Source organism: Temnothorax nylanderi, unplaced genomic scaffold (genome assembly GCF_030848795.1).
Source record: "Temnothorax nylanderi isolate EJ_2023f unplaced genomic scaffold, tnyl_v1.0 TNYL_tig0033_pilon, whole genome shotgun sequence".
NCBI classification, from domain to species: domain Eukaryota; kingdom Metazoa; phylum Arthropoda; class Insecta; order Hymenoptera; family Formicidae; genus Temnothorax; species Temnothorax nylanderi.
Window position 1 is genome coordinate 617,625 of NW_027249095.1, and position 11,258 is coordinate 628,882.

General features: G+C 49.6%; 1 long non-coding RNA gene across 4 annotated transcripts; it reads left to right on the top strand.

Annotated features, from left to right (window-relative positions):
• Nucleotides 1–3,816: 3,816 nt before the first annotated feature.
• On the top strand, nt 3,817–8,996 carry LOC139770816 (uncharacterized). Of its 4 annotated transcripts, none has more exons than XR_011717822.1 (4): nt 3,817–5,597; nt 7,578–8,342; nt 8,407–8,528; nt 8,717–8,996. It is a non-coding gene; the product is annotated as an uncharacterized lncRNA (long non-coding RNA). The 4 variants fall into 4 exon arrangements; XR_011717823.1 differs by having other exon boundaries at nt 3,817–5,396; nt 8,249–8,342; XR_011717821.1 differs by lacking the exon at nt 3,817–5,597 and having other exon boundaries at nt 7,013–7,591; nt 8,249–8,342.
• Nucleotides 8,997–11,258: the final 2,262 nt, after the last annotated feature.

Genomic DNA, 11,258 nt, shown 5'->3' on the forward strand with positions numbered 1-11,258 from the left:
CCGCGCCTCGAGCCGGGCTCGCCGCTGCGAAACGTGCCGTCTGGAACTCGCTTGACCGCACCTACCGGGTGTCGTCGGAAGAACAGAAGGTATACCGTATATTCGGGAGGGAAAAACGCGGCGCCGGCGTTTATCTCGTCCCTCGTGCTCTAATCTCTCTCGATGCAGGCACGTATGAATTTTGAGATTAAGTTTCTCGAGCGTTTTTTTTTCCATGAATGACATCTCGGCAACGATATATATCTCGATAATTCATTCGCTTGCTCGCAAGTTTCCCTCGCAGCTCGGCGTGTTACTCGATTTTAAGTGATATTAATATTGCGGATATGCGTTACACCTACGCGCGCGAATGACGTCAACGTTAATTTTCACCGATCGAGAATTTCCTGCCGTCAACGTCCTAGGCCAGGCTGTACGAATTCCAGGGAGATATATCGAACTAATCCGCAAACATATAAATCTCTTGGAAAAAATATATATTTCCATACGTATCGCGTCGTAATCAAGAGAAATACGTTTTATTCTGCCAGTGATTAGAATTCATGTCGGAGTCTGACATTGTAAATCATAAGCTGAACACCGTAAAGAGATCGATTTTAGAAAATCTCTTTCGATTTAATCCGCGCGGCATCAGTTGATTGACTTATCCGCTTCGCACATTGTTTCATTCCCAATTTTCGTTTTTATTTAAACTTGGAAGTGTTTTGCTTAAAAAAAATGAAAATCGACGTAAAAATCGTTCTAATCTACTCTACTCTAATCTATTTTAAACAGTATTTATAATATTATCTTAAATATACGATATTAATATAAAAAGAAAGAAAATCCGGCGGCTCGTCGCGGGAAAACGCTCGTCCCGTTGTGTGTGCGCGCGTATCCATCCACCTATATATAAACCACCTACGAAGTGCGGGCACACCGCCACATGTAAGCGTACACATATCCGGATCGCCGAGGAACCCACTCACGAACGTCAAGCCCATTATTCTCGCAGACGCCGGGCGGTCGGTTGGCTCATTGGCTGGTCGGTCGGTCGGTCGCTCGGTCGGTCGGTCGCTCGGCCGCTCTCCTCGCTCTCAGAAAGCGCGGAACCGACACCCGAGCGCCGCGACGGCGGCGAGACGTATGAGGAGAAGGAGGATGGAAACACGACGGAGACGCCGCGCCGGAGGAGTTAGCAGCCGCGGGGCAAAAGCGGCCGAGAAAGGCGAGACTATTTTGTCCCACGGCGAAGACCCGCAAGAGCTCTTCGGCGACGAGGCGGACGGAGAAAAAGGAGAAAGAGAAAGAGAAGGAGGAGGAGGAGAGACGGCGAGCGAAGACGGCGGTAGCGGACGCGCCGGAGCGGAGAAAGAGGGAAAGGCGTTCCGAAGCTTTTTGCGTGCGCGTCGCGTCGTACCGCGTCGCCGTCACGCCGAGCCACGCCGAGCCACGCCGAGTCGGGCCACGCCGCGGTTAGATCGACCGCGGTGGCTAGGCCGAGACGCGCCCAGGCGGAACTGCCAAGGCCGCGTGTCGCCTCGCGTGTGCGTGTTTGTTGCGTGCGCGTGTTTGCGCGCGGCTCGGCGCGGCGCGGCGCGACGACACGCTCCCGGGCGTGTCGTTGACGGTGGCGGTGCACGACCTGCGAGGTGACGGAGCGAATTCACGACGGCGCGGCGGCGGCGGCGGCGAGACATTACGCACCGCAACGAGAGACGAGGCTCATTAGTGCCGCGCGCTCTCTACTTCCTCTCCGTCTCCCTTTCCCACCCTTACTACTCTTACTAGGCACGATAACGATAGGGGAATGGGAAATGTAAGTCGTGCAAGTGCGTGACATCGTTTCTTTATATTTAATACGTGAGAATTCGACCGGCGGCGTCTTTTACGTAATTACATCACGACGATGCGTCTCTTGATTACCGATTTTAAGCGGATTTAAGCAGACTTAAGACTAGCAACTACCGCTCCAATAATAAAGCTTACTGTCTTTGTCGCTGTGTATCTGGAAGATTTTTTTTCTCACATCCAATTAATTGAACGTTCGCAATAATTCACATTGCCTTTCCGCCCCATTTATCGTGTCATCGAAAGCTGGGTGTATACGCGCGACCCAGAACCGTGTAGACGTCCGTCCCGTCTATCACGTGCGCATATACGTATACATGTATCGCGCAGCGTATCATCGTCTCGCCGCGCCGCTTTTTCCCCGTCGCGCGCGTCGTGTGTGTGTGTGTGTGTGTGTGTGTGTGTGTGTGTGTGTGTGTGTGTGTGTGTAAGCGATAATCGGCAAACGCGCGCGGCTGGCTGCCGAGCGAGACGAAGCGCGCGTTTGCCGGCGGCGACGGACGCGACGCAGAAAATACAGGCGTGTATTTTTAATGAATCCCGCCTCGTCGCGCGCGTGCGAGTATGCGGACGCGTCGCGTTTCGCACGTACGCCCCGCGCCGCTTTCCGCGCTTTCGCGACGTCAATATCAAGCGCACGCGGCCCTGACTCATATCTCTCTCTCTCTCTTTTTTTATCCTCACGCTCGAGTCGCGCGCGATCCGGGACCCCCTCGGCGAAATAATAAGCAATTGTAACGAGAGAGAGAGCGTACGGGTGTCACCTGCGTTTTCAGAAAGCACTCGGTTTTATTAACTAAAATGTTAATGAAAATTCTCGCTTAGCATCGGACTCGCTCGTTCCGTAATGTATCTTGAAACGAAAGAAATTAATTATAACGAAAAAAAAAAAAAAGATAGAAGCTCGCGAGTTTTCGAGGATCATTCTCCTTAATTGAGAAAGGATAACGTCGGTAACGAGAGATTACGCCTGTCACACAGATAATTATTGAGAAACTTGTTCAAATGTGACGGCGCGTCGATACGGGTTTACGATAAATTCCGGTCGCCGCACGAAGTGTCTGTAAAGTATAATGTGAAACGGACGCGAGATAAGATACGGATAAGATATAGGATAACGCACTTTGAGCGTCTAGCTGTTTCGATCAGGATTCACTCGGTGTCGAGAGCCGCGCGACGCATCTGCAATTTTACGACAACAATTCCGCGATGGCTTTAATTCTACAATTATCTTCCGTATATCCTAGATATCCCTCGGTATTTTTCCGTATACGCTATGTGCTAGATCTACCATTTCTAATGGGTAATACGGATCCGACGAGAGAAAGAGAGGAAGATAGGTAAGGTGCGAGCGAGATAGAGGAGGCTCTGCTCGATGGCTTCGGCATCGATCGTTCTCGGGGGGCGGGGGGAAAGGGGGGCAGAGAGGAGAATAAACGCGCGAGAGAGCGAGAAGCGCGCACGAGAAATTCGAGACGCCCGGTGTCGAAATGCTATCCGGCATGCGAGAAAGGACAATCCTCATTAAGGAGAGCCTGCGGCGCGGCTCGACTCGGCTCAACCTGGTGTCGCGTCGTGGCACAGCCGCGTCCAACGCGCGCGAGCAATTTCCACGCGAGTTCCAGCGTGCCGCGCGATGCGCGGAATGCGCAGCAGACAGGCAGGCAATGCCGATAAGGAGGCTATCGCCGCTCGATCGACTCTTTTGCCATCTCGCGCGTCGCCCGGCTTCCGTTCACCGCGCGTCCTGTTAGTTAACTCACCGACGCGTAGCTCCGCGTAAATTAAAGCGCACAGCTCTCCGCGCGCTCGTGTAAGTCGATTCGATGCGACGACGCGCTCGCGGCGCCGGCGGCCTCGTCGCGCGGTATCTATTCTTATCTCCGGTATGTACTCATCCCGCGCGAGCGTTATCGCGATCGGCGCTGGCAGATGAGTTAAGTAGATGGCTTCTCCTCGGCGTCGCGGCACTCCATCTCGGTCGCAGCCACGTTGCATTTGAGAAGCCGATCCGCGTTCGTCGTTCTCGACGAAGGAAATATCGAAATCTCGAAAAATATCACATCGGGTATCTTTGATGACACACGTGTAACTCCGTCTCTATCATGAAAGATTAAATATCTATCTTCAGCAAACGTCCCTAATTTTTTTTAAAAGCAAAAGACTAAAGGGACAAAGTTCGTCTAAAAAAAACACACATTTACTGCTACCAGAGAGTGCGCGCTCCAACACTCTTGCACAAGGGAAAGGGGCACGGAGCTAAAAATTTCCAATTTTCCTAAAGCTGGGGAAAAATCGGAGAACGCGCGACGCGCGCCAGAAAGACGGCGAGCGCCAGCAACCTCCGAATCTGGCAGCTCGTAAACACGGCTTTATGCGCGCGCTTCCACCTTCTTCCGGAATATTTATTTCAGCGGTCTCACACGGCGGTATCCTTGCGTCGCGCTGCTCTCCGCTCGCCTCCGGCGACGACGGCGGTAACGGCGGCTTCCACAACGCAAAAAGCCATGACGATGGTATAAGAAGGTCGCGCGCCAGCGCTGTAAAGCGGTCCACGATGCGTCGGGGAGAACGAGAGGGGAGAACTCGAAAGTAAGGATAATGACAGAAGAGGAGACGGGCGGGAGCACCATTTACAAACGGTAGCCGAAAAAAATACATATATATATAGTCCGTATGTATGTATGTACATATGCGCGCTTGGCTCGTATAGCCGTTGAACGACGCACCCGTGTTTCAACACGAGCACGCCGAGGCAGCGAGCCAGCCGACCGACCAACCGACCAACCGACCGACCGACCGACCGACCAGGCAGCAGCCAACCGTCCAGTCGACCTGGTCATTATGACTGCCAGGCTAACGCCAACGGGCTATGCATCATTAATGGTCCTCGTGCCACTGCCGGCCGCGGCTCCCACGATACACGGCCGCGTATATATTCGCCGTCGCCGCGGCCGCCGGGTCGTTCCGCGACGCGCATTTTCATAATTTTCCACTGGGTGTTCGCAAAACGCGCACACCGGCGTTGTCCGTTATTCGCTTCGTGGCACAGAAATTTGCATAGCAGAGGCATCCGATCGAATTGCTCAATAGATCGACTTCGATCGCAGCTTCTCCGAATTTGGAATTAATCTTCTCTTTACATTTTCGTTATTTTAACGAAATGTATATTCACGCGTTTTACTGCAACGCAGTGTCCAATTAATCCGTCTGATTAATTTATTTGTCCGAAAGATAAATTAAGGACGCGCGTGCGGCTCCCCGAGGAATCTCTGGCGGCGCCAATGCGCGGGGCGTCGTCACGCGGCGCGTTCCCGACGCGTCCAATATTTATTGCGAGTTATTACGCGCGCTCGCGCTGCGGACACGCACAGCACGTCCGTTCTGGTAGCTCCCGCGTCGCGCATCGACGACGCGTCTCGGCTTTTACGGCCGGGAGATATCGCGGCGAGGCGCGACGCGACGCGCCGAGGGAAACCAATCGTAACCTGGATGTTTACGACGCGTGCGATTGCGATCGTCAGGCACGAACGATCGGGGCCCGCGCGCGGATGCCCAGTTTAATTGTAAGTAACGGTAGTCGGGGCCTCTCCCCGAGTGGCGACAACGTGGAATCCGCGCCCAGGCGAAACGAGAAGACGAAAGAAACGGCGCGCGGTCGCCGGTCACTCGTTTATTTGTCGAACTCAATTTTGTCGCAGCTTTTACTCGTCTCGAACTCGAACGACTTCGCGCTACGCCGAGGACACGTCACGTATCTCTTTGCCGTAAAATTCACTTTTTTTTAAATTTAGTATACATGAGAGATCTGAACTTTTAGGTTTTAGATCCGTGCACGCGCTTTCGTGACCGACAATGAGATCTTCCTTATCACTCGTGTCGTAAATCGCGTAGTCATTGCAGAATTATCACCGATACTCGGCGGCGCGGACGGCTCTGTGTTCCCGATACATAACTGCATGCTTAGCGGAGCGCGCGCGCGCGCGACTATAGTCACTCCCGGCGCATACACAATGAGCATACGTCGGCGGGCGATTATTTTTATCCCAACTAGCCGTGCCGACTACTTAGCGCGACGTGGACGACTAAAGGTGCCATTAATACACGGCGGGAAACAATACGCCTCTCTATAGACGTTGTTAACGGCCAGCGGGGTTAAACGTGTTTCGCACTTGTAACGAGATCGACACTGAATACGCGCTATTTAGCCATCGTTGAATCACTGTGCGTACGCGCTACAAGGTCTAGTGCAGTCTGGCGCAGCCTAATGCAGTCCGACGTATATATGTATACATATATATACATATATATATATATATATATCTCTGTGTGTGTAGCGGCGCGATAGTTACGCAAATTAACTCCTCGATTAAGCATACCGCTGGGAAGCGCGCGACTTCCCAGATCGATCGATCGCCCGCTTGACGTTGCGTAACGACTCTCGCCTCCGTCTCTCCTACCGTCGTCGATCGTCAGGAACGGATCCGTCAGGATCCGACGGATTTACGGGAGAATTCCGTCATCAGCCACGCCGTCGGATCCACGTTGCGGATCATGCCGGTGAGCACCTCGCTACATATCGAGAATGCCGCGCTATCGAGACGCGTTACGGGAATATATCGTTGAAGATAGGGAGAGAGAGAGAGAGGGCAAGCGCGTTCTCTCGGATTTCGATTTTTCCTCGGTCGATCGCGCGGCATCGGATTCCTTTTTTCATTTCGCGCGAGGAAAGCGTCGCAAATGGAATCGTAAGCCATCATCGACTAGGCGCGCGGCGATTCGGTGGGCAATTTCATCCGCAACACGGATTCCACGTCCGGGACGCGTTGTAAGCGCGGGACCATCCCGCGCCGTGTATACACGAGCCGCGTTTTCCCCGCGGCGAACGGCGCGACGATAGAGCCGAGCGTGCTAGATAGAGCGAGACGTTCGCCGACGTCCGTGGTGATAGGCCGCGGTCGGGAGAAGAGCGAGCGAGCGACCCGACCGGGAGAGATTGTACATGCGGGCATTTGCATACAAACGTCACCCAGGGTTTGCGTCCCCATTAATTATACGGCGCGACCAATGAGCCGGTACCTACCTACCTACCTACCTGGTACCTCTTTGTGTGCGTGCGTGCGTGCGTGCGTGCGTGCGTGCACGGCGTTGCGCGCGCGTGTGTGTGTGCGGCGCGCCGTTCGTGGCTCTTGTACTTCTCGCGCGCGCGCGCGCTACCTCGATTATTATTCACGCGAGCGCGCCGCACACATATACCGGGGGAGGCGCGCGAACTTATCTTATCACGTTGGCCGCGGCGGCGGCCAACGAGCACGATCTGTCTCTCCGCTTGTCGGGGACCGACCGCTGCCGGCCGACGACCATGTCTTATCGACGCCCCGTTTCCCTAACGCGCGCACGAGCGCGAACGCTCGTGTCATACGCCGCTTAATATCGCCCGTACGTGCGATATCGGGGTGACCGCTACTCTCGCAGCACGCGCGGCGCATCACCGTGCGCGGGGAGATACTTGGGCTAAATCGACGTCGATTTCTCCTTATCAGTCGTGGACGCTGTTCTCTGATAATCTTTTTGATATCGAGCTCGAGCTCGTAACTCGCGAGAGGCTACCACGTGAAGCTCCGGGACAGAAACGCGTTCTTTGACGTGAATTTGAGATCAGCTCCGCGGAAATTTGATTGGCGAAGTTAAATTGATTAGATTATTACGAAAAGGGAAATCAAATAATCTCGGCAAATTATATCAAGGACAATGACGATAAGTAAGTAACGGGACTTTATTCGTCGATGGATTCGAACTTTGTTCCGCGGCGGAAATGTAATTTATAATTTCGAGGATATACGGGGGGAGGCATATTTAACTTGGAAAACAATGACAGAATAGAAAACAGTGACAAAAATTAAATAGATCAAGCGTTCGCTGGAAATTTTGAAAAACTTTTTGGATCAAATATTAAATTGTTTTCTACTCAAGAGGTAATTCTTGAGTAATTTTAAAATATAAATCTATTCTGAGTGTTTCATTTGATACGCTCTGATTTCTTTTTGCATAAATGGTCACCTGTGGTGATTTTTACACCCCAATTAAAAGTCATTGTTATTAATTATATATTGCATATTTTTGATTGTTCTATAATTTATTAGGATTTGAAGACACACAATATATAAATAGATACTTAACATTTTCTGAAAAAAGTAAGGAGAAACTAAAAAAATATTTGAAATTGAAAGAAGCACATTAAAATTACTGTGACGTGAGCTTCATTTTTTCGATACTGAGGTGTAAAAATTACCCCAGACACCCGTTCCCGGGTTAAGACGAGATCCAAGTGAAATAACTACAAAGTGTGATATCGATATTCTCTATCTGGTTCTGTATACAAATTTAAACATTTCGAATCTGGCGCTCTACCCACTAGACCAGCCGTCTCCCCCTAACAAGAAGCTATAATCGGAGCCTTAAATGCAATGATCAAAATGTCTGCAATAAATAACATGAACTTGCAGCTAAAGGTGAATAATGCACTTCATATTTTTACATTTTGCAGTTATTAATAATCTTGCTATATGTCAACAGAGACAACTTGAAAAAAACATGTTGATAAAATTGAACAGGATGTGCAGCATCTCGAACAAATCTCGAACAAATTTACTACTGTGACGAACGTTAATGCGACACGCTACCAGCAAGAATTAAACGTAAGCATTTCATGAGAATATTCTTTTGTATCGTTAAAAGTATAAATTTCTAGTTTATTTAATAGTATTTTTAGTAAATTTTAGAAATGCCAACATCTATACATGTTAACTAAAATTATTATGCCAACGATCTATTTACAGTAATTAAAGAAAAAGGTCGATTTTTTAATCGAATATTGTATTCGTAGGAATTAAACTTCGAAGAACCAGGCCGAAATTATGAATTTAAAAGCCAAGCACAATGAGTACGTGAAAATATTAAAGGACGAAAACAAAATCTTAGCCGATCGTTTGAACAAACAATCGCCAGATTTGGACAACATTTACGTATTATTCATAATCGCTATTTTTTCTACTTTATCTTTTCATTACCATAAATGTTGTACTCGACTCTGCAGCTATCGTCTTGTCTCATTTTTCATCACGAAGTTAATACCGTCGGACAGTGAATAAATAATGATAAATGAATTTTCTCGCTCCGTAACTTCCACGCTGGGCCTGTTCCTGTCAAATAAAGACTTGACGCTATCTTGAGAATTCGATGAAGGTCGAACTGCCGCGCGCGCTTGGGCACACCTCGTGGGCATAAGTGGGCGTAACGAGACCCGTAAATAGACCCTGCCGCGCGCGATGCCGTGCCGCGGAAATTACTCGGGATTAGAGATTATATCGTAGCCGGACCTCGTGGCCGTCTCCCGGACGCCTCTCTCCCGATTTTGCATGGAGATTTCAGGAAGTCCCGGGCACCGAATATTTTCCTTCAAATCCTATGGCGCGGAAGACTCCTGAATAATTTCGCAGTCCGAGACACCGGCGGAATGCACGCCCCCGGCTCTTAAAGCTTCCGGATTTGCGAGCGCCAGACACATCGGGCGGACGCTCCGACGCGAAAATTTTAATAAATGGAACGACATTTCCACGGTCTTACGTTCGAAATTCGCATTCGACCTCGGAATGCGAATTTCGAACTGTGCCTGTAACATATTCGGCCCGAGAAATATCAAATATTAATATATATCTTCATGACAGTAGGAAATTATTAAGTCGACTCTTTCAGAACGCGAGATTGATTACGGATGTTGAGATAATCTATCGAAACAGAATTGTCTCTCGGCCCATGTATCGTGCGAGAAACGGAGGGTAAGACGCATTACGAGGGCCACGTGTCGGCGTGTTTCGGCGGAGCGTCGAGTATCTTCCGCGAAATTACCGGCAGGAATCTCGATTCTCGCCGGGAACGGCCTTGAGGGTCATTAAGGGCCGGCCGAGAGTGGCCCAGGCTGCAAATCATCAATAGCGTCCTCCTGGTCTTGGCCCGGGCCGAATTAATTTCCTATGACTTCCGCCATTTCGCCGTCCAATCGCGCGGCTTGTCTCCGGCGTATCTCCGGACATCGCGGAATTGAGACATCGGGCAAGAGAGAGAGGAGGCCGGATCGGCATTTATTTGTTGCCTCGATAAAAGCCGGACCTTATGCATATGGATGAGCCGATCGCGGGGAACGACGTCAACGCTGCTGACTCGACGGGATTCAGAGTGTACGGCGGTACTTGGACGACGGGACGCGTCTCTTTGTCCCTTAAATCCGTCCGTGTTGCGACATATTTATGACGCAGATCTTTCCGGAAAAAGAGACCGCCTACAAAAAATGCATGTCTCTCGTCCGTGTTTAATAGTTCCCGATTTTCTAAAGCCCTTAACATTTCAGGAAATGACATTTATTTAATAGAATTTAGATTTTATCTACTATAAGATAAAATGTTAAAAATTCATCTAGGAATTTCGTCTTAGTTATGTACTGCATACAATGTAATCACAGATTACGATACAAAGAAAGTTTTCTTATGTACATTCCATAAATAAATGAAAGATATGCTTAAATCGATGTCAGAAATAAATATATTTTATCTGTACTTTAGAGGTAAAGAATCGTATCTCCAGTTTTTGTCAAAATTAGAGTTAATACTTTTTCCAATATACCAGGAGTTTAAATTACATGTATAAAGGGTTTTATGTTTATTATTACTAATTCCTAAGATACAATGTTCAGAAAAAGTCGTAACGGAAATTTTCATAGAAATAATAAATTTTAAATCTTATTTTCTCTAAATTTCTAATAATGGAGATACGATTCTTTATCATCTAAGACACAGATATATAATACTAGAAAACTGGTATTATTCGACGCAATATCAGCATTAATTTAATTTCGCACTTCCGCCGGTGGAAGAGCGAAATTATTCCGCTCTTCCACCCTCCCTTTTACCGTCGCTCTCGTCTTTGTCTTCGGGGATGCGCGTACATCGCAGGATGTGCCGCGGGCGGTGGAAGGGGGCCGCGGGAGGGAGGATGGAGGACGGAGCGGAGAAAAAAAGTGGGCGACGACGAGAGAGTGAGAACGAGAGATGGATGCTCGCACGCGACCGCTCGGGTCACGTGCGTCAACATCCCTTTCCCTGCTTTTTTCCCCCGTCACCCTGTTCTCTGCCACCCCGCCCCCTCGCCCGTCTCGCCCTCCAACCGCGCGCTGTGGTATCCTTTTTGCCTTCGTCCTCGCTATTTTTCTTGCCTACGACCGCCGCGTTTTCTCGCACGTGACGCGGCTATTCGGCAGCTTTTTTCTGATCACCTGCTCTCTCGGGTCTACTCTAATCGCAAATGGCCTCTTCCTCGGGCACACTTCTAAACAGAAAACTCCTAATAGCTTCCACATAGGCATATTTAAGCTC